The following is a 24,923-nucleotide window of genomic DNA, read 5'->3' as shown; positions in this document are numbered from 1 at the left end:
TGGAAGGCTTGGTCATATGACCTAAAAATAACACTTTTCATTGGTTTAGAACATTTTTTTTTCCCAAACGATAAAAGCCCCACCTTGTTTCTGGATGATTCAGACTGAAGCTGGCGTCACCATGAGAGCACCACCATCTCGTGGCTCCGTCGTGGTCATTCCACGAGCAATCATGGCAGCCGCTCCCCACCGGAAATCTGCAGGAGTCGAGGGCCCCCAAGACTTTTGTAGAATCTTCATGGCTGAGGGGACGCTTTCGAGAATGGAGCCCAAGCCCTAGCAGGCAAGCGTCCGAGTTCCAAGGTGTCCCAGGGCCATTTTAGTGGACCAGGCCCAAAACCGAAGAGCCGGCCGCCATTTTAAGAGTCCTGTGGCAGCCGCCTATCGCTGCACTGCAAGAGTGGGAGCAACTCAACTACATGGTGAGCGAGACGCTGTAGCCGCAAGAGCGGGCGCAACTCAGCTGGATGGCCGCCACCTGGGGAGGCCCGTTCACGCCGCCTCCCCCACGCCCCCCCCCCCGGGCCGCCCCACGCCAATTTTCGGAGCAGCATTGTAGGATACCAAAACCAGTGCGGCAGTTTACTGGACATCACCTGGGTGCCATCCACATCTCAGCGCGTTCTGCTGCCTTGGGAGTATTTGCACAACAGACCGCTACTGACTAGGCCTCCCCCCGCACCACCCGGGACGCCCCACGCTGTTTTTCTGAGCTGCATTGTAGGATCCCAAAAACCAGTGCGGCACCCAGGTGACATCACCTGGGTGCCGTCCAGAACTCAGCACGTTGTGCTGCCTTGGGACTATTCGCACAAAAGACAGCTTCTGACCATTGTTGCTTTTTTTTGTCAAAAATGTTTAAATGTTTTTACAGTTTTTGTTCCGTTCGTTATATTTAAAAGTTAATAAAGTTTTATAATCCTACTTTGTTGGAGTGCTATATATTTTTAAAAAATCGGGTGAATGGGGCCTTGAATCGGGTTATTGTCATGTGTGGGCTTTGCAAGTGTACTGCTACAGGATCTGACATTTCAAACTCAAATGCGCGTTCTTTTTCTTACCTTTCCGAAGCATGGAGCGCAATAGCAGGCAGAGAAAGGGTGATGCAAGTGTTGAACATTGCCTGGCCTGGCAAGTTGCTGGCAGTGCCCCCCCCCCCGCCCGCTCCTGAAAGAGGACACACACACACTGCCGCCCCGAGTACTTCACAGATCTTTAAAAGACCATGCGCTTGTTCATGAGGCTTAAATGGTTTATCACCCCTTCTAGAACCCCTGCATCGACCCTCTGACGTTTCCTGGAAGAATTACCACGTAACACAATACCAAGCCTTGTCAGCTGAAACCCCGGAGGAATCGTGGGGCATATTATCAAGGGGGTTTATCTCCGCTTTTTTGGCTTTAAAAGCCAAGAAAGCGGAGATAAAATTATCTCCCTATTACCAAGCTGTCGCTAACACCAGTTAGTGACAGCCAAAAGGAGATAGCGACCATCTTGGGCCCCGCTTTGCATGTCAGTGATATTTATCACTAATGACATGCAAAGTGGGCGTGCCAAGATGTTAGCGACTGGAAACAGTCCCTAACATCGCTATCTCCTATTACCAACTTTTAGAGATATTCGCGCTAAGCGCGAATATCTCCAAAAGCTAACACCTGCTCTGAGCAGTTCTTAGCCATGTTATCCAATGGGTGGTGGATAACATGGCTAAGAGCATTTGCTCGATAATGCATGAATATCGCTGACTTTTCAGCGATATTCATGCATTGCGGCCGTTTTTTTTCGCATTTGCGATAAACCTTGCTAATAGCAAGGTTTATCTGCGATAAAAATCGCCGATGTGCGGCGATAATTTTTGTCTCTAAACAAGTTAGAGACAAAAATTATCGCTAGTTGTTGGTAATATGCCCCCGGGTTTTTGCTTGCAGAAATCGGGAGGCGGGAGACTAGCACTGAAATCAGTAGTCTCACGCCTGAATCGGGAGGGTTGGCATGTCTGGATTCTCTACAGCTGGGGCCATAAACTACATCCGCAGGGCTAGGTGATAGCCTGGGACCGGCCTGGCATCTAAAATGGCTGCCGTGCACGACAAAATTGTGGCATTGGAAAAAAGGCAAGATGGCGCAGACAATGTTTATCAATAAGGATTCATTTATAACAAAATATTTTATCGCACTGACAAATTGGCGGTCAACACTTCCTGATTTCCATCGAATCGAACGTTAACAGACGTCACGCAGCAAAAAAAAAAAAAAAGCTCACGCACAGCCGCTGGAAGACATGTATCAACATATATGAGCCTCCTCAGCCACCCTCAGAAAACATAAGGGATTAGGATACGTCTCCCGCACCCCCTTATACCTAGTAATTTAATTAAAACGAAGCACAAAATGGCGAATTCCCGTTTCGCTACCAGTTTGCGGCCCAGTTCGCGGCCCGTGAAGCGCTTCTACCGTGAAAAATATATATTTTTTTTAATTTTCCCCACGGGACCCTTTAATAACCCCAACAACATTCCTAGGGGGTCAAGAGGGGTATACCTTGCCCCCTTTCATTAAATTCCCCCTTCGTTTTTCACCTCTTCTTCTCTCTCGATCCTACCGAGAGATAAGATGGCGGCCGCTCCGGACTGTTTAGAATGTTGACAGACACCGGGGAGCCAATCAGCTTCGCATCGCAAAGTTCCGTTTCGCGAAAAGTAAGCGGACCGGAGCGCAGCCCGGAGCGCTGTTACAGATATATATCTTGTTTTGAACGTTAATTTCTCAAAATCCACTGGAGCACATATATTGAGACCTAGCAAACGCACATCGGGCTAACAGTCCCTACAATTTTGCCAAGTTTCGTGCAAATACATTCAGCCGTTCGAGCTAAAAGTTAGGCCAAAGGCCCTATGGAAATTAACATGGGAAAAACGCGTTTTGGGACCCCCCTTTTTTCTCGGCCCCCCCTTGACGAAACCCCCCCAAATTTTCAGGGGCTGCTCAGAAACAAAATGTGCCATTTTCCTGAAAATTTCAGCCGATTCCGCCAACAAACGCCAAAGTTATTAGACATAGAATTTTCAAAAGTTCCATAGAGAAAAAATCCTAACTATATATACCTACTGGCTATCGCCAGTAGGTAATATATATATATATATATACTGTATAGCACCAGCGCACTTTACACTTACTTATCTCACTTGCACTGTACCATTGCTCTGTTTGGTATTGCCTTTTTATCTTTACATTTTTTCATTATGAAATGCCAATGATTTTTCTTTTGATGTTGAACAAACTGAATAAAACCGTTTTGTTTTGAAATAGAACCAATCTGTTGTTTGTTAAACCAATAATGTCTGAGAAAGTAGAGGTTAACATTGCCCCTTGAGGGACCACTGTTTTTCTTAATCACTTGACTACACAGGTCTCAGGGTTACTGGGTTGCCCCTTGTTCTTTTATATATGCCTACAATTACTGTGAGTAATGTAATGTGAAAAATACTAATTATGGTCAATCTTAACATGAAATTCACACATTTTACATGAGAATATAATGTGTAGGTTAATATGCATTTCAAGCCAAACCTGAAAATGGTGACACAGAATCAACAGGCGTAATATTATTTTCGATTCACCCAAAATGATCAACTTCCAGTCTAAAATCCCCTAATATACAACCAGGGCACAAGTCAGGGATACACGCAGGTACACAGTGTCCACCCACTATTTTCACAGGGTGGACTCCGTCCCCTCTGCCAAGAAGTTGGACCCTACAGAAATATACTGAACTTGTCCTGGTGTAATTTTGAGACACAGAGAAACGTTCAGCAGTGCCTGTATATTGTCTGCTTTCCATTCCCAGCAGCAATGTGCAAACAGCGAGGGATTTTTTTCCGCCTCCAGCTGGGCCGCAGTTAAGGGGCCATCAGGCCTCCTTTTGTTTGAATATCCTGACTGTAGGGGGCCTTGAACCTCAGACTGAAACGTAAATGCCACGGAGGAGAAACAACAGCACACAGCTTGGTATCTCTTCAGAGGTACTTAAGAGAGGCATGTTTTTGCCTTTGTTCAGTCCCTGTTTATAAGAGATGCATGCACTGTAAGAATGTCAGATGTTTTTGTCTGTCCCAGTATATGCACAAATAACAATTTCAATAGCACTATGTTATTTCTTTTATAGCACTACACAACCCAATGCAGGGTGTCAGAGCTCTTTATGTAACATACCCATTATACATTGACAATAAATTCATGTACAAGATGAGTTACATGAGATGGGGTTATAAGGTGTATGAGTCACATGTTCTTCATAGCTCAATATGCTATATTACAAGAATTACAATTTATGAACAGCAAGTAACAAAAGGATCTCTGTGTTGAACGAAGTAACCACTTTACTATCTACATAAAATAACAATCTTTCATCTGCATGGTACGTGATGTGCTTTGCAGGAGACACATTAGTCTTATAATACGTTGATTCAAATCTGTGTTAAACTCAGAATTATCTCACCAATATTACTATTCGCTGAGATTTACTGGGCATCTTTAGAGCAGATGCCTTAACACAATGAAATATTCTAAAATGTAGACTTTGCACCGAATGAAGCATAACATATCTACTACCATGCTTCTCCTTGTTGACAGTTTCTTTGTGGCAGAGTTTAAAAAACATAAATGTATTCATTGAGGCCCAGATTTTGCATTGGGATTGCAGCACTATTTTGGCACAACCCAACGCCAAATCTCATATGTTAAATCTCATAATGCACTTAAATATCTATGATATACCTGATAAACATGTGTGAGGTCTTAATATCTGATGTCACTTATTGCTATGTCACTTCAAGTGATATCCTTCCTGTGATGTCACGTGCAACATCCTGTATCTTGACATCCTGCGCTGTGATGCCACGCATCATGATTTAACTTGCATACTGCCTAACCTGGTTAGTCACAATATGAATGTGGCTGGGTTAGAGTCTGCGCATTACCATCAAAGGGACAAGTTCATCAAATAATTCCATAAGTTGCTCTAATGAAAAGAAGGGGAAACGGCCACCCTTGGTTCCAAATATGCCTGCGTACAATGATTGACAGGAAAATAATACAAAAGATAAGTCTTAATCCTGAGCAAGCAAATGTCATTAGTAGGAAAAAAAGTTCATAAGACAATATTTGTCCAAATTACAAATCTTCTTTATTTCCAAGAAGTCATCTCTTTCAATTGATACAGCTGATTCACAGATGATTCATGACATCACATGGACGTAGCCAATACGTGTTTTGTCTTGGGGGTATCACCCAATGACTTCCTCAGAGCTGCAATGACAATAGAGGTATATACACTCAGAAAATGATTCCTCACATAATTGTTAAAGAGTTAAAAAAATATATTTTTAATAGTGAGAAAACCAAAGGGAATAGAAAATAGACAATCAATACACTGACTTAAACATACCAAAACGAGTTAGGTAGTGCCAAAAAGTACAAAAGGACTGACGGCGGAACGTGTACAGAGACATGATAACAGGAAAACCTATGGCCTAACCAAAGTGACAACAGACAAAGATACATTGAAGGCCAAGTGCAAATCATCAACCAAAAAAAATCAAGATCAGTGTAACTCAAGTTCAAGTTCAAAAGACCTTTATTCGAATTTCATAAAATTCATAAAAGTACCACAATAAAAACAATACATTTACACAACAAATACAAGTTTACAAAATTCATGAATTGTTTAAATCTGATGCAAATCTCATAAGACTGTTTTCAGGGGTTTTCCATCGTTTTACGTACACGTGTTATGAGTCTCAAAAAAGTGCTAGTGCGGTAAGTTAATTCATCTGTGTCCAGGGAAAGTAACAATGAATAGGACTCCCCTAACGAAAGGGGTCTATGTTTCCTAAAATACGGAGTTAAAAACCAGTTGATATATTTTAGGTAAAATTTACAGAAAAATAGAAAGTGCAAACCATCCTGTTTAATAATACCATCACACGGGCATGGATTATGATCTGTTGTGTGCTGATAGCCCGGGGGAAATCCCAACAAAAATTGTATTGAGCCCGCCCTTAGCCGGAACAGCAATGATCTCTCCCAGTTAGTCATGGGTAGGGTGAGGTATTGTGTGAGATTTCTCCTGCTTAGATCATTCCTCAGGTAAGTCACAACAGTTGATTTGAGAATTTCCCTTTCCAATCGTTCTGAGTTATAAAGTGCATACAGTGCTTGTTTGACCTCAGTTTTATCTTTAAGTTTAATCTTACTTGGATCGGAGAAAAGATCTTCCCTGTTCATGTTGCTCAGTGTTTTTAGAACTCCCGCAAGCCAGGGGATCGACATGCCATGATCACATTTAAGACAGTCTTTTATGATGTTTTACGTTAAGATGGCTGAGTTATTCCTCCAGATCCTAATCCAGAAAAGAGCTGGTCTAGATCTGATAAAATCGCATACGTAGGGGAGGTTAAGTTCCTCATGGCAAATCAATTCGGAGTATGAAATTGGGGCACCCAGTATTTTCCTACAAAATCGACCTTCTTCTCGCTGAATACTGGGGCTTTTTCTCAGTTCCCAAACCTCAGCCGCTTATGTGGCTACTGGTAGGCACTGTAGCTTAAAATTTTTAAAAATAGCTCTGGTTGCACCTATTTTCTTTGGTTGGGACAAACTCAAAATAGAATTGTTGGTTTCGAGAACTTGCCCACGGCGAGGGCCGTATGCCCACTCCATGAGCCGTTGGCAGCGAAAACCAAACCAAGATACGGGAATGTGGTTACAGATTCTAATTTATCTGTCTCTATGTGTATGGTATTGAGCTTGCATTTCCCAGGACCACATGGCATAATAAAAGATTTTTTTAAATTGACCCGCAAGTCTAAGCCCTCCATGTGTTGGACAAAACCTTTAACGAGTAGGCGAAGGGCATTTGGTGTTCGTCCCATCAAGACCGCATCGTCTGCATATAATAAAACTGGCAATGGTTGCCCCTGGATAGTGGGTACGTGACTAGTCACTTGTTTTAGAGCTTTGGCCAGACCATTAATGTAGATAAAAACAGCAGGGGTGCTAAAACGCACCCCTGTCTTACCCCTCTGCCGATATTAATGGGTCCAGATACTTCTCCACCCGCCCCGATCTTAACTTGTACTTTGAGGTCAGTGTGGAGGTATGCCAGGAAATTGACAAGAGCCTCGTCCAGTCCGTAATTCAAAAGAATTGCCCACAATTTGGATCTGTTCACTAGGTCGAAAGGGGATGAAAGATCCATGAACGCAAGGTAGATAGGGGACGATCGGGCAATGCTATACTTGTCAATGATCAGTTTCAGATTCAAGCATTGCTCGACCGTCCCCACCCCGCTTCTGAATCCCATCTGGCACGGGTCCAATATACCTGTATCTTCAGTCCACTCTACCACCCTATTATAAATTATTCGCCCCAGAATTTTTAAGGTATTATCCAAAAGAGAGATCGGACGATAATTCACTGGGTCCGATCTCTCGCCCTTTTTAAAAATTGTGACTATGGTGCTAGTAGCCCAAGTAGTGGGCATGGGTACTGTGGGGAGGCTGTTAAAAACATTGAGGAGGATTGGTGCCCATAGGTCAGGACTGTGCTTAATTATATCTATGGGCAGGCCATCAGGACCTGGAGCCTTGTTTCCGAAGCTCTCTTTGATGGCTATCTCCACCTCATAGAGGTCTATCTCTAAGCCGTGGAGCTGACCACGGGGAAAGCTAAATGATTCTTCAGGTGGGGCGGCGTATTTTTTGGAGAAATGGGCCTCCCAAGAGTTGCTAGTTATGTTGCAACTGATTGGCGTTAGTTGTTTGCCCATTTCACACATTTTTCTAACAGCTGACCAAAAAGGGCCGCTGTTTTTCAGGTTAGCGCTCCCAACCAGCGACTCCCATTGTTCTGTTAGTAATGCAGCCTTCCTTTCAGCTATTTTAAGTTTATAAAATTTCCTGGCTGCCTGTACCTCTGGTAAGCACCTTGGATTAGTGGTTAATGCCCTGCGCAGTTCCCTGTTTGCTAGTGAGCAGGCAGAGTCAAACCACCTGGGTTCTTCCCGCTCTTTTGATAATGGAACTGATAGAGAGGTTTTTATTGCTAAACACAGTTTGCCAAAATCATCGATTATCCTATGGCAGTTCCCATCCATAGTTAGGCAGGAATTAAATAGCTTAGGATATTCCCTATTTACATTTTCTAGTATTGCACCGCTGTTGACTCCCCTCCATTTCAGGCGCAAGCCATCACCTGTGGGTGTAATATCTCTTGCTCCGTTTAAGTTGGTGTATATCTTGTTAGGGCCTAATTGTAAAGTCAGAGTGAGGGGGTTATGATCACCAAACGAGGTTTCTACCACTGTAGATTTTATCAAACAGTCTAATAAATGGGAAGAGAAAAAAATGAAATCAATTGTGGAGGAACAATCCCGCCCTCTGAACGTAGGAGCATGAGGTACACTGGAAGTGTGGCTTTTGTCCATAGCATTACTGAGAGTATACTCAGTTAGTATATTAGCTAGTTCAATACCCCTTCGTTCAGCTTGATCTGGGTGGTTTCTATCCTCAGTCCTACGATTCTTAGGAATTTTTGCATTAAAGTCCCCCCCAATTAAAATCCCTGTTTCCTCCCCAGTTTCAGAACTGGTTTCAAGGTTTCGTAGAGTCTTAGAGAGTGCTTCAAAGTTTTTGTTAGGTACAGAATAAAAGTCATTATTGTAAAAATTAATTAAATAAATCCGGGTCTTTCGCTTGAACTCTAAAATCTGTATATTCGGGTTTCCTCTTGAAAGGTCTGTAATTATGCCACCAGCCAAAGTCCTAATACCAATAACCAAGCCTCCCACTGCACGTCCTGAGTCAGGCTTGGGTGCTGTCACACTGAAGCAATGGTAGCCCTCAATATATAAATTCTCCACAGCCCATGTCTCCTGGAACATAATAATATCTTTGCCATCCAGTAACTGAGCCCATTCTGGGTTTGACAATCTTGACTCTAACCCTGCCACATTCCAGCTAAGAATGGACAGGTCACAGTGATTACTATGTCTAATTGGTTTACTTCTGACATTCTTGACTGTGCTCTGTGTAGGGTTAATTGGTGTAGGAAATACAACCTCTTGTGTAATTGCAGGTGTGATAATATGATGTTGTGCTAATGTTTCCTGGGTTGAAATAATTGATATTGAGGGTAAATGTTCCTCATTATCAACGCTTTCATCTTGGCATCCACTGCTACTTCCCCCTTTCCCCAGTCAGTCCTGATCTTCTAGGTTTGAGAAGGCATATTCGAACCGATTGTAGGTTGGGATGTTATATAGAGGCCTCAACTCATTATGACCGAAATTTAAGTTTGAATTAGAACTGAAATGTGGCCTCTCACTATGATTGTGTGGACGCATACTGGGGAAGTGTGGTTATGGCATAGAGTGTCCAATGAATTTAGCCTGATAGCGCTGGGCTGGGCCATTCATGAGGTCAAAATCTTGGTTCAGTTGGTGAAATGGGTATAGGTCCCTGATTCCAAGATTTTGCTCCTGAAGCCGCGCGGCTGGGTTAGTCATGGAGTTAGGAATTGGGGCTAGGTGTCTATAAAAGTAGCCCAGGAGAAGCAAAGTCGTATTAAATTCCCATGGTGAGGGTAATGGCGCATTAGCAAGGGTTTTTTTAGCCCTTTGAGGGGACCTGAAGCTTATGACTACACAATCTCCCTCAAACTTTTTTCTCAGTGGGCCCACCCACCCAACACTTTGTGTATGAATGATCTCCCTTGCTCCTTCCATTGGGAAATTACAATTTGTGGATAACCAATGGAGAATCCTATTTTTGAGAGTGATATGGTTTTCCTCTTGGTCATTCTTTAATTTAGGCAAATTGACCAAGATCAGCACATATGCCCCGCAATCAGGCGGCAGATTGATGCGGGTGGGGATCTTCCTCGTGTTGGTTGCCATGTTAGGTTCAGATTGAACTGTGGGGTGGTTTTGGGGATCATTCTTAGGTTGATGGGTTAAGACCCTATTGCTTTTATCAGCATTAGGATCCGTTCTTGCCATACTGGCTGCCTTAGTCGTATTTTAATTGAGGGCATGTCTAACAAGGGGTTGGATTTTACTAGTGCTAGGAGCGGACGTAGTTGGAGTAGGTTTATTATGACCAACTATTTTTGAATTAGTATTAGCACCACTGTTTTTAGCCTTATTGCCACCTGGTGTCCCAACATTAGGTTTGTTTATTAAAGTCTGCCCTATACCCAATTTAGATACATGATCATCCAGCACTCTCACCCTCTTGTCCAAATTTAGGATTTGTTGGTTAATTGGTCCTAAGAGAGTGGACAATAATATCTCCATCCTCTCCCAGAATACTTCATTACCCAATGCTACACTAGTTTCTACGGGGGGAGTTTTGGTTGCCATGACTTCGTCTTCTCCCTTGTCCCTTTTCCGCTCTGCGGGGGCAGGAATCCTCCGATTTCGCTTACGCCCACCCTTAGTTTTATGTGTTTTTGGTGGTGACTCAGTGTCTAGGTGCTTCAATTTTCTTTTAGCATTTTGACCCCGGGTTCGCACAGGAATGGTATCACTTATGTCTCCCTCAGTGTTTGGTATATCAGGGTCCACATATGAATCGTTACAATCTAAATGTAGGTGATCATTTACCAATAGTGCGCAGGAATCTTGACTGATATTCATGTCAGGCCTGAGCAAGGTGGGTGTTGATGATATCCTGCTACCTGGGGTAAATTGTGGCAATGGGGCTGTGTCCACAATTATGCAGTTCTCATTAGAGTCTGTGCCTGGGAGTCCTGCGTAGGAAGCAGCAAGTAGAGAGTCCACTGAAATATCTTGATTCAAAAGAAGAGGGGGCAGGCTTGATGGGAGTGAAAAACGCCTTTCAGTGTTCTGAATGGCAGTAGCAACAACATCAATTGTCTCCTGGAGCATTTTGTCAATGGCGGTCAATGTTGGCCGCGGGGTAGTAGTAGTTGGGTGGGCCAATTTGTGCATGTCTTTTGGCCTGGGAACTGCCAGTGTCCTTTTCCCCATGTTTCAAAGCTGTTATATAGTCAATAGAATATACTTTATCACTAACCTGGTGTAGGTCCCAGGAAGGATGAAAGGGACAACCAAGGGCGGTGGCCCAGCCCAGCCTCTTCTGGCCTTTGAGGGCCTAAGAGGGCCCGCCATATGCCCGGGCTTAGCCCGGCGCTGCCCCGTGCGCTCCCGCGACGCGGGAAATGAAGCGTGGATTTAAGCGCCTCCTGGCGCTGTGCGTCGAGAGGCGACTTCCGGTTGCGGTGGCTGCCAGGAAATGTAATCCCGGGTACCCTCGCGCTCTCCCTTGCTCTGCGGCGGCACTCACGGTCTCTGGAGTGCGGCGGTGGAGGGAGAGCAGGTACAGGAGGTCAGGGGCCAGAGGCAGTGGCCCGGCTGCGGCCCATTCAGCAAACGGGTGATTTATAGATGTCCCCGCTCAGCCGGAAATGAAGCGTGGATTTAAGCGCCTCCTGGCGCTGTGCTTTGAGAAGCGATTTCCGGTCGCGGTGGCTGCCGGGAAATGCAGTCCCGGGTCCCCTCGCGCTCTCCCTCGCTCTGCGGCAGCACTCACGTCTCTGGAGTGCGGCAGCGGAGGGAGAGCAGGTACAGGAGGTCAGGGGCCAGAGGCAGTGGTCCAGTAGCGGCCCGTCCAGCAAACGGGTGAGTTATCGATGTCCCCGCTCAGCTGCAAATGAAGCGTGGATTTAAGCGCCTCCTGGCGCTGTGCGTCGAGAAGCGACTTCCGGTTGCGGTGGCTGACGGGAAATGCAGTCCCAGGTCCCCTCGCGCTCTCCCTCGCTCTGCGGCAGCACTCACGGTCGCTATAGTGCGGCGGCGGAGGGAGTGCAGGTACAGGAGGTCAGGGGCCAGAGGCAGTGGTCCGGCGGCGGCCCGTCCAGCAAACGGGTGAGTTATAGATGTCCCCGCTCAGCCGCAAATGAAGCGTGGATTTAAGCGCCTCCTGGCGCTGTGCGTCGAGAAGCGACTTCCGGTCGCGGTGGCTGCCGGGAAATGCAGTCCCGGGTCCCCTCGCGCTCTCCCTCGCTCTGCGGCGACACTCACAGTCTCTGGAGTGCTGCGGCAGAGGGAGAGCAGGTACAGGAGGTCAGGGGCCAGAGGCAGTGGTCCGGCAGCGGCCCGTCCAGCAAACGGGTGAGTTATAGATGTAGCTGATGTAGGTGTAACTCAAAAAGATCTGGTGTGTTACATCAAGCAAATTGTACAAGAGACTCCTATGGCGCAAAGGTTGATCGCAGAAGACAGATTACGGAGTGAACGTAATCCTATTCAAAATATAAACAGCATGGCTCACCATATAGTTAATAGAGTATCTCGCAATCCTCATTTGGTTCTTTTAAAATATATTTATAACAATAACCTAAAGAAAAACAACAAAGATCAATTGGAAATGATGACTACTTGGGAATAAAGAAGAAGATTTGGATTTGGGCAAATATTGACTTATGAACTTTTTCTGTTACTAAGGACATTTGCTTGCTCAAGATTAAGACTAAACATTGTAAACTGGCTAGTCCTCCCACTTCTTTTTTTAGGACTTGTGCCCTGTGTAGAGCATCATAAGTCAAGCAATGAGTTTTTAAAAGAAGTCTACTTCTAGAGAAAGGAAAAATGGAGAAAAAGGTTGTAGCAATATGATCACAAATAAAGACAATCACTATCATCCTTATTGTCATATCAAGCACAGACTTTTAAAGAAGTCAATAAAGCAAGACAAAACAAGTTGAAATTGCATTTTCCCATCTACATGAGAAATCACACAAAACTGGCCAGAAATCCAAATAAATCATTGCACCCAGTAGTTTGAATTCTGTGTAGCTGATTAGTCGTCCAGCCTCAATAATAAAAGATACTATACAGCCATGGGAAACTTCTTAGTCATTCAGCCCTAGAGCTGGCAGGGTGTGCAATCCTTTGACACATTGCCGAACCAATCAGGTTAAAGGTTTTGCCAAACGACTGAGTGATCCAGCCCAAGCCGTGGTCTGTGCAGGTAAGATCAGTGGGGCAGGTTGTGGGGGATTTTGACAAACGATGAAGGGGGGGAAATTAAATAAATAATGAATTTTACCTCATCATTGTCCATTGAAATCCTCCCCACTGGGCCCCACTGGGCCCCACTGGGCCCCACAGCCCCACTGCACGGGCCACAGCTATCCAGCCATAGAAGTGTAAAGTACTGCAGCTTGGAACCAAGCCAGTGAGGCATGTATGCAGAAATACACAGAGGCAGCTGGTGAATCTAAAAAATGGTGGTGTGCGAATTACCTAGTCTAAGCAATCTCTTCAAAAAAGCTTGCTAATAAAGAAAAAAATTAACATCACACTCATCGCACACTTTGTCAGAAAAATACAGCTAGTGGTTGAGACACTGCAAGCCTCAGGTAGATGCTAGACTTAGCAGGAGGTCTCTCTTTGACCCTCGAGCCCAAATAAAACAAGCCCCCATGTGGCCCTTGCCTGACACCCACACTCTAACACCAGGCACCAATATTGAAACACGAAGCACAACCCCACGTTGCATATCTGGAGCAAGAGACTCCCATTTAATGGCTGATCCACACAATAGGAAACCAGAAGACGTGGGACCAATACCAACCCCCACTCTGCCCTCAAAAGTGTGATCTTAGGAAAACACTCCACCTCAGCAAGCCTCTCCTCTTTCTTCACCAGTCATAAGCACCCCAAACACTTGAGCCCAGATAAGCTCCACACAAAAATCTCTCCTGTGTTTGATCGATCCAATAGACTATAATGATGATTCCTTTATAACAAGAATCTAGGCCACACAGGGTGTGTATCTTAACAGTTCTCCCACCAGCTCATCAATTGCAGCATAAGGGTGAGGGGGCTGATAAGGGGGGCATGTCTCTAGCTCATGCCCAACCATAGGAATCAATGTGATCAAGTGGACACAGGCGCCTTCCATGCAACACAGGGACGAAGCCCCAAATAAACAAATCACCCTGTGTCGAAAAATGCAACATTGTATGTGTCTCCTTTCTGACACTTCAATCCCATCATCCAAGAATTAAGGCCAAACTGCCAAACCTTGATGTCAGAAAAAGATAAGTATGGGCATGGTTTGGCACTGATCCAAGATGGCGGGACCGCGCTATGCTCCGATGAACCGAGGAGCCTTTCTGCTGCTGCAGACCACTCCAGCTATCACCAAGGGCAGAGACTTCACAGATTCTCTTGTTCATGATGTGGTGTGTCGCCGGAGTTTTGTATAACTCCCACTTCTGTACTTTTCTGGCCATAATGGCCCAGGGGATTTTTCCCCATGAATAGGGTTGTGCCCACCATTCTGAAAGGCAAGCGTGTTCCCTTTCTTTATGAGGCGGCTTAATTATGCTGTACTCATGATTTTATAGGCAATTTAAACAGTACTATTCATCAAGCCTCATTTCTACATTTTTTTTTCTTTTTTGTACTTGTGACTTTACCCTGGGCCAAAGAAGCCTTACTCGTCATGTCTTGGGAGCCTTTTCTTCTCAGTAACTTGTACCTGTGCAGTTTTTTACTTCAGTGAATAACTGATATGACAATGGCATCCAATATAGAGATTCCCTACAACAATTTTTGATCCCTCGCTCTTACTATTTGAGGGGAAGGTCATCCCTGCATTTTTTTTATATATTTCTACAGTGCTTCAATCTTTCAGAGCTGTGTTTTACTACTACTCATTGCATGACTGAAAATGCCTTGCATCATTGACGGTTCTACTTTTGCTTTACAACGTATGTGGGGTCCTACATAACCTTTTTTTCTCTTATATGGGGAGATAAAGGAATCTTAAGCTTTCAGTTTCCTCCAAACAAATTACACACTCAGACTCAGACTCTATTTACAAGGACATTGAAGACAACTCTCCTTACAAATATGAATCTTTACCAGGCACCATTCCAAAATCGCAGCTACCAAGAAAGATTCCTGTGGGATCCACTAAACAACCAAAAAAAGATCCCCAGTCTCCAGTGAACTCCTCTGCAGCTTCCATGGATATGATTCTTGAGGAAATGTGTGCATTAAAACCCTTCATGGTGGAAACTAATAAGACATTGCAACATCTAGATGACAAATGGTCTTCTTTGGACTCACACGTTCTCATTGTGGAACAAAAAACTGAATCTCTTCAGTCTGCATGCTCTCGTATTTCTTTTCTGCAGTCAGAAATAACTCTTCTCAAGAAGCACACTGCAGACTTGGAAAATCGAAACCGCAGGAACAACCTCCGCATTTATGGACTTACTAAAAACATGGAGGGCTCTAACCCGACAGTTTATTTTCAAACTTTTTTGCCAAAGCTTCTAGAAATGTCTACTACTGCCCCACTTAACATGAAACTAAACCACGTGGTGTCATCTTGTTTTTTTCATGCAATATACTGACCTGCTACAAGTCCTGTTGATTGTGAAATCCAAAAACAAATCTATTGGGAAGATCATTGATTGCTCTTTTCTCTGGATGTAGCTAAGGCCACAGCAGATTGCGGGAAAGAATTCCTTGATCTCCGTCCTCAACTAAGAACTATAAATGCCAGAAACTACCTAATTCACCCTTGCCTTTTTAAGGTTACTTACAAAGAGAACACAACCACATATGAGGAGCTGGCTGCTTTACAGGATTTCCTTCAACAAAATGGAGTAGATGTCATGGATGCTTCAAAGTCTACTTGATTGTTATTTTGCTATTTTGTGGCTACATTCCTTTCTATATAATTCACTGAATGTTTTGACATCCCCTGAAGCCACGCCTTTCCCTCCCGCGATGTTGATGGCGGCCGGTTGTTGGCGTTCCTGGTGCTCCCGGTTCTTTTGACGTACCGGCGTTTGTAGTGTGCCCGGCCCAGCGACTGTGTTGTTTACCGCGGCCGGTTTGGAGAGGGTGCCGACTCCGATTCCACTGATTCTACTGATGTTGCCGGTGCTGCTGGAGAAATGAGCCTTGTAACGGCTGAAAGCAGGTGAGCGCGGCTCCAGCGCTGAAGCCTCTTGTACTGAAGCCACGGCATTTAGCAGCGGGACGGGCAGCTTTTGCAATAAGCTGTATGGGCTTCATAGAGTCTCTTATTTTATTTTTGTTTCTTTCTCCCCCGCAATGACTTTATTCTATTTAGGGGAGAGGAAAGCTTAAGAAAATATCAGAAGCCTCATTTTTATTTTTTCTTAAACAGTAATTAATCCGCCTGCATTGTGCCTGTGCATGTAAACGCTGGGGCATTCTTTCTTCACTTTGTGGTTCCTGAATATTGGAGTGTCCTGACCCGACGCTGCTGCCCTGCTCTGTCTTGTCCTCCCGCCGCACATGTCATCGCGGCAGCAGTGAGGAGGACTACAGCATCCAGACTCGTCAGCGTCCGACGCCGCCCCTGCCAATCATCGTGCCCGGAGGCGATTTAAAATCCGCTTGCCTCCCGCATCGCGGGAACGCGCGCAGGATGAGCCGGGTGAAGCCCGTGCAAAGGGGGACGGCAGAGGACGGGACGGGCCACATTTCTAACTCCGGCTGAGACCCAACGTCGCTAAGGACCTAGGTTGAGGAGTAACATGACTAAAGGTACATAGCACTTTCCTAATATAGGTATATAGGGGTGTGTGTTAACTAGTCTACTGTACCTAAAGATGGGTAAGCGTAAAACGATGGAAGGAGGAGGGGTGGCTATTGAGACAGCGAAGCACCAAAAACATTGCAAGAAGAAGAAAGTAAAAGGGTCCACCTAAGCACTCTGCGATGAACTGCCTCATGGACAAAATTGACACTGTAATTGATGATTGCCAAGATATTCTATCTGATGATCTGGGTCTTTCAGAGGCTATAGAGCCGGATAAGGAGGTTGGGGTTTCAAAGTCTAATTTCCCTGAGGTTGCTGGTCCAACAGTTACAATCCCTGAAATGTTTCGAAATAATGCCAAATCAAAGCTTGTTTCCTTGAAGCAGCCTGGGGATGAAGGTCGCTTAATGGGGGAAAGGGTCAATGCTCCCCCAAATGTTTTATGTGTGGAAAATCCCCCGGACACTTCTGTGATAGATAATGACCCTATACCATGCTCTAATAGGTATCAAGTACTAGCTGAGGTACAGCGAGATGCTGAAAATGAAACCCCTAGTAGTGGTATTGTTAGGTCGCCTCTACCGGGCACAACTTATGTCTGTAATTGCTCACCCCCAAGTGATAACCCAGGAATTATTAGGGAGTTGGTTAATCAAGTCTCACTGCTTACGGATGAGACAGAGGGCTTGAAAAAATTAATGTTTAATCTGGTAATAGCTCCAAACGTCAATCAGGGTGCTTCTTGGCCTCAGCCAGGGGCTTTAATTAAAACATCTACAGCCTATCCAACTAAACCCTCCAAAGGTACCCATTTAATAGCAGGAGAAAATGTTGCTACAAGTAGCATGATACATCGGGCTGCTCATGCAGAGGGGGGACTGAATAGTTCAAACCAGACCCCTGTCCCTACTAAGAATAGGCTAGAATGCCCCGTCAATGAAACTAAGGCAGTTAAGGAGTCAAGTGGTAGCACCCAGAGGCCACAGAGGGGCTGTAATGGGGGGAGAGGTCTTGCAGGGCCTTCCCTATACAAAGAGCCAGGAACGTTGGCAGGGGTTCAAGCCTGTGGTACTATACCAGGCCCTAAAGGGCCTTTGACCTATAACTTAGCGCCCATTGTGAACCAAGTACCTACGAGGGGTATCATCTCCTCAAATATAATATACATGACTAATGTGCCCAAGTATCATGTGACACTAAATCGTCCAAGAGAAGGGGTAGACTCCCTGACAAACAAGGCAATTCATTGGCTACGGTATGTCAGAGGGTGTCGATCTGTTATTAGAGATGATATAGTCAGAGTAGGGAGAATAAGCCACCCTGGGGCCATGCATGATGCCATTGAATTAACTTCATCTACTGACAATTTGGCAGAAAACGTATTCATGCTTGAATTTAGATCAAGCCCCCCATCCCACTTGGGCATACAGTTGAGGAAAATGCTTCCCCTTCCACTCTGACTCACTGTAGCCATGTCTGCAAGGGATATAAGACATGGGTCTGATAGGTCTGGGCTAAACTCCATTGATTGACTATCTAATAGAAGGATGGGTGAAACGTTAATAGATCAACAGGAACCTAGAGGTAGCGAGCATAGAACGACTCGTAGTACGGCGGAGGGGGTTGACTATCTGGGTCTGACAGGTTTTCCCCTAGCAGAGGTGGAAGTATTTAGTGATGTGGGTGGGACGGGACCTGGTGTTTCTAATACAGGGGTAGTGGAAGGCCAGGGTTCCTCAAGTGTATATGACCAAAGGTCACAGCCTCTAGCCCCCCTAGTCCCGTGGTGCCAATCTACCAGAGCGGGGGTAGAATAGTTTCCTGGAATGTATCGGGATTGGGCTCTAAGGTGCACTCCCCTGAATGGGTCTCTTTTATAACTGGATTCGATCTCTGCGTTTTCCAGGAGACGTGGGCCTGTGAGCCCTTGTTTCTCTTGGGTTTCCTGAATTTTTCTATACCAGCATGCAAGGGCCCCAAGGGATGGCCGAAAGGGGGCCTAACTATTTGGGCCCGGCAGTCACTCTTTGATAGAGTAGAGGAGCTCCCAACCGGAAACAATGATATCCAGCTGATCAGGATAAGTATGGGGCTGGGGGTTTTCTTAGACATCTATAATATATATGTAAGAGGGACGGATGGAGGGAAATCCCAGGTTTTGGCAGTCCTTGACCGCCTGATTTGTGCCCAGCCAAGTGAGAATAATATACCTATTGCTGGGGATCTGAATATGACCTTTGAGCCTCTCTCTGTAGGTGACTGGCACTCTGGGAAGGATGTAGACTCCGAGTGGAGGATCCCTAAATTGGATCTAAAACCTGTAAGTAGATGGACAGCAGGCACAATCCAGAGTAATGGTATATGTAGCGAAAGTGGGCTCAGGGCTTTAAATGGAAGATCAGCGAGCGACGGCCATAGGGCCAACACTTTTGATAATGGTCGCTGGCAAAGCAGGATTGATTATGCCATCTGTAATCTGGCAATCTGGCACTTGATGAGTGATATGAAGGTGGTCAGTAGACAGGAGAGTGACCACAACCCTCTATGTATTGTTCATCTGCTATGGGGGGGGGGGATCGAGAAGGGTAAAATAATTTGAAAGTAATGTCGAAGAAGCTGTGGTGGAGATCGTCCCTACAAATGATATGAGGAGGGTCAAGTGGCCCAAAATTGCAATGAATAGCGAGGTGCTAGAAAGTATTAGCAGAAATCTAGACAGTACCATGGCGGCTATGGACGCCATAATGAGCATGGAATCTGGAGTGGAATTGATCTGGACAAAATCACTAATTTGCATTGTGAATTCTTTGATGTTATCAAGGGTCATTTCTACAAGAGAGCCCCACACCCCACAGGCAAGAACCATCGGCCACCAAAAATGGGGTGGTATAATGCGGTCTGTAAGAAGGCTAGAACTTCTCTGGGAACGGCGATTAAAAAGAGAGACCCTATAGCCGTCAGGGAAGCAAGACGAAATTACAAGGCCAGTCTAATCATGGCTAAGAAGCAATGGGACGAACAGCACTGGCAAGACCTTAAAGCTGCCATTTCTGCTAAGGATTCCAGATTATTCTGGAATATCGTCAAGTGGGGGAAGGGAGGTCTCCACGATCCACCGTCAAACCATGTCTCTCAGAGTAGTTGGCTAGATTATTTTGGACCCCAATATAGGTGTCGTCCCGAGGATAAGATCAGGGAGCCTGTAGCCATTACTATATTCGCTGTCCCTCCTTTTAACAATGCTGACGTAGCAGAGGCCCTGGACACAGTTGCCCGGGCGAAGGCACTCGGACCTGATGGGGTCCCCGCGGATGTCTTCCTTCATGAGAAAATGCGATGGGGCAGGTATATTCTGGAGTTAGCTAATGTTGTGGCGCCAGGGGCACCTGTACCAAAGTCTTGGAAAGGGGCTGTAATACTCCCTGTGTACAAAAAAGGAGACAAGACACTCCCAGGGAATTACAGGCCCATCAGCTTAATAGACACGGTACAAAAGGTGATAGGTAAAATGACTCTAGCAAAAATTATGGCCTGGGTAGAAGGAAATAACATCTTGTCTCCTTATCAAGCTGGCTTTCGGAAGCTAACCAGTACCAGAGACCAGATGTTCCGGTTTACGTTGCTTCATTGGAAGGTATTGCAGTTGGGGAAGGGCAGTCTGTATGCTGCTTTAATTGACCTACGAGAAGCCTTCGACCTTGTCCTTTGGTCCCTGCTATGGAAAGTGTTAGCTGGGATGGGCATGCTGCTGGAAATCTTAGCACTAACAATGAGACTACACGAGACAAACTATACCAACATCCAGTGGGGGAGCCATGGGCAGGTCACTGCTGAGTTTCAGGTAGAGCGGGGTGTGCGCCAAGGCTGCGCCATGGCCCCCACGCTTTTTTCACTGTACATTAATGGGGTAGTTGAGCGTATGTTGTCTGGCTCCGTAGACGCTCCTACCCTGGATGGAATGAAAACGCCCATTCTACTATTTGCAGAAAACACGCTCATCATATCCAAAACCCCTAGTGGTCTGCAGCACGCCTTGAAAATTTTTGAGTGTTTCTGTGTTGATCATGGGCTTGAAGTAAACGTAGCTAAAACGAAGCTCATGGTATTTAACCCTCATGCTAGCTTTAAAGGGAACTTCTTCATGGATGGCCAATGAGTGGAAATGGTTTCGAGACTTCGTTTACCTGGGAATCCACATAGCTAAGGGCGTAAAATGGGGGAAGCACACTGAAATTGCAGCCCTTAAACTCCGCCAAAATGCTTGGGTTATAAGTGCTGAACACAAGAAATCCCTGACTAAACCGATTTCGCCAGCTCTCCAGGTGTACGAGGCCAAAGCTCTTTACAGTGCCGAACTATGGGGCTATGACAACCTGGCCCCTCTAACACTTGTTGAAAACAAATTCCTGCGAAACCTTATTGGCCTCCCTAAAAGTACACTCATGAAGCCACTACGCTATGATCTAGGTAGGAAAGCCATATCTGATATGGCTAGGCTACGACCAATTTTATATTGGCAGCGCATCTGGGTTACCCCGGAACTTGCGCACTATGCGAGGGGCTTCCTGGATGTCATTAAATGGATAAATTCCATAAGATAGGCTGGCTACAGGATTTGTGTAGATCACTGGAAAAAATGGGCATGAAGGGATTATGGGAGAATCCAGAGCTGGCTCAATTCCCGACTAAAGACACAATAAAAACAAGGTATTGGGAAATGGTAGCACATCGAGACTGGAATGAGGCAGATCCCACCTCTCTGGAAGGTCGCTTCTTAGAAGCGAAGGTCTCCCCGTCCCTGGAGCCTTATTGGGATATTATAGCTAGGCCCCAGGACAGGAAACTTTATTTCCAGCTCAGAGTGGGGTCGCTCCCAATTAGATCGCTAACAGGAAGATGGGCAGAAGCTAATTCCAATATCTGCCCAGCTTGTAATTATGGCATTGAGTCCATTGCCCACCTTCTTTTTGTTTGTGGGGTATATTCAACACCCCGTCGTGTCTGGTTAAAGACGATGTGTAGATTGCTTGGCACGAGAGAGAGTAAGGTGGCTTTAAGAATAATCTGTACTAGCACCCAGCCGGTTGTATCTGTGGCGGTTGCAAAATTCTTGGGATGGGCATGGGCTATCAGAAGGAAATTGATAGCATGATAGTAGGCTGGTTGAGATCAAGCCTTCACTTCTATGTCTCTGTGCTAGTTACAAGGAATGTTTTGACCATGCTGATAGGTCCTCATTGGTCGGACTATTATTTTTATTGATGTTTTATTGTTGGTTTTTTAATATTAGTAAAGTCAAAATGCTTCATTCTTTTAAATTCCCAATATGTAACTACTGTTCCTTTTATGTAACATGGATAAAAAGGAAATGTATTGGAGTTTGTAAATATATTTTATATCTTTTATCAAGAATGAAAACTGTTTTAAATGTACTGTGCTTTTATGAGTGTTTACCTCCAATAAAGCAAATTTGACTGACTGACTGTTTTACTCTTGTTTAATTTTTAAATTGCTTTTTCTCTTGTCTTTGAAAAAATATATATTCATACTGTCTCTCTTCTTTCTAATACATGTGTATTTCTCACTTCCTGTTTCCCATATGGTCGCCTCTGTATGCTGATGTCCTTATTCAATTCAAGGCTGCCCTGGCCTTTGCTGGAGCCTGAATGCTGTTGTCATCATCTTCTGGTGTCACCATCCCCTTTTTGTATTTTTGTTTTGTAGGTATGTTCTTCAGTTATCATTTGTATGACTTGTACTGTATTTTTGTTTCTTGTTTAATTTCCCATTTTTTTATGTTTCCTTATATGGTTTTTTCTACCATTTTCTTCTTCCTATTATCTGTTTTACCACGACTTTTTTCCTTCTTCTTCTCATCAAACAAGAGTTCCCTTCATATCTCATTGCCTTTCCATATTTGTTTTATCCTGATCTCAATCTTGCTACTGTAGACGTATTGATGGTTCATGTTATTATTTTTATGTTACATTCTGGGTTGCTACTTGGAATATTAAAGGGTTAGGTAACCCTATTAAAAGGTAATGGGTGTTATCTCATTTAGCTAAATTGAAAACTGATATTGCATTGCTTCAGGAATCACATATTTCTGAGCCTGAGGCTTTCAAGCTGAAGAAATGTTAGGTAGATAATGTGTTTATGGCGTCCTGATTCTCTGCCATTAAAAGCTGCATGTTTCAGTTGTTCATCAGGAATCTGATTCTGAAGGTCTTTGGGTTATTGTTAAACTCCTTATGGATAATGCACCTTTAGTTATTTTTAACCCCTTCGATGCTGATGACGAGCTCAGCTTGTCATCAGCTACGGCGCTCGTATGCTGATGACGAGCTGAGCTCGTCATCTAATGCGGGTTTTCGAAAAACCCAGCACACAGCGGGAAAACCGCTAGCGCGCATGGGGTTAAGGTGTATGGTCCAGTCTCTGTTGATAAGATTTTCTGGACAAAAATCTGTGACAAACTGCTATTATATGATGATGATTACAATATATTTTGTGGTGACTGCAATCAAATTCACGATCCAATATTAGACAGATACTCAACAGTTATGTTTGTTAATACCAAAATGCACTCACAATTCACTTCCACAGTATGGCGTATATCGTTAATTGATATTTGAACACTCTGTCACCCAGACCTCGGGGAGTATAGTTTTTACTCAGCTCCACACCACTCACAATCCTGTATTGACTACCTTTATCTGAGTAAATCCTTAGCTCAGCATGTTCTTCAGTCTGAAATGGGATCAATTTTAATATCAGATCACGCTCAAGGGATGTATGACGTTACAACGCATACTTTTACAACGCCTACCTTTACAACGCAATGTTTACACTGCAACATCCATTACAACGCATACCATTACAACGCATGCCATTACAACAAATTCTTTGAAACTACCTTTACAAAGCATTCCACTACAACGCATACTACATCTACAACGCATACCATTACAATGCATAACATTACATTGCATGTAAGGTAAGTATTGGATAGTGTAGGGGTAAAAATTACTATTCTAACTCCAGGGGGTGCAACAGTAGGGTAAGTGTTGGATAGTGTAGGGGTTAAAATTACTATTCTAATTCCAGGGGGTGCAACAGTAGGGTAAGTGTTGGATAGTGTAGGGGTAAAAATTACTATTCTAACTCCAGGGGGTGCAACAGTAGGGCAAGTGTTGGATAGTGTAAGGGTACTATGTGTTGTAATGCTATGCGTTGTAATGGTATGCGTTGTAATGACTGCGTTGTAATGGCATGCCTTGTAGTGGTATGCGTTGTAGTGTCTTGCATTGTAATAATTGCGTTGTAAATGCATGCGTTGTAATGGATGTTGCGTTGTAAAAGTTTTGTTGTAATGGTAGCGCAGTGTAAAAGTTGTGTTGTAAAGGTTGTTTCCCCGCTCAAGTTCAGGTCCATCTGGCCTTTTGCCCTTTTCCCAACACACCGGTAGATGGCGCTTGAATAATTCCTTACTCTTAGACCCTAAATTTTGCAAAAGAAAAAATCTACAGATGTTCACACTACTCAGCTACTTGATAAAATTAAACATCTAGAATACACTTACTATCACTCCAACAATGACCTTTCCTTGAAAAATCTTATTTATGCTAAACTCACTTAAAAAATATCTACGGATGCTGCTTCCTCTTCTTTACTGAAAAGTAGTACTTACTATTATGGGGGCCAAAAGAAGATGGGGAAATTGTTGGCTAATTATTTTAATTTGATAAGGAGCAGAACTAGAATGGAATCCTTACAAGGTCACACTGGGATTCCTCATTTTAAAAAACAATGATATTTTAAATTAATTGCTTTCTTAACAAACAAACATGTATATTCTCCAGAAACACAACCAGTGCAGTCAGATTTATCTACTTATTTCCAATGCATTGCTTCACCTCCCACCCATCATATTGATTTTGGCTCATTTGGAACCAATAATTTCTTCGCGGAAATCACTCATGCAGCCTTGGTGGTACATCAAGGGAAGGCTCCTGAGCCTGATGGCTTTACTGTTGAATTTTATGACCATTTTGCAAACTATTCCTTCCCCATCTTTTATTTTTATTTAATTATTTTATTAGTAAAGGAACATCTCAGGGCACTTTGCAAAAAGCCATGATATGATTAATTCCAAAAGATAATAAGGATCTTTCCCTATGTAAGAATTTCTGTCCCTTCTCCTTAGTTAATACTGACTACAAGATATTTGCCATTATTTTGGCCTTACGCATTGACCCAGTCTTGCCTGATCTTATAGGCCCTGAACAATCTGGCTTTGTTAAGGGA

Source organism: Lissotriton vulgaris, chromosome 2_1, assembly GCF_964263255.1.
Source record: "Lissotriton vulgaris chromosome 2_1, aLisVul1.2, whole genome shotgun sequence".
NCBI classification, from domain to species: domain Eukaryota; kingdom Metazoa; phylum Chordata; class Amphibia; order Caudata; family Salamandridae; genus Lissotriton; species Lissotriton vulgaris.
This window is presented reverse-complemented; position numbering follows the sequence as displayed.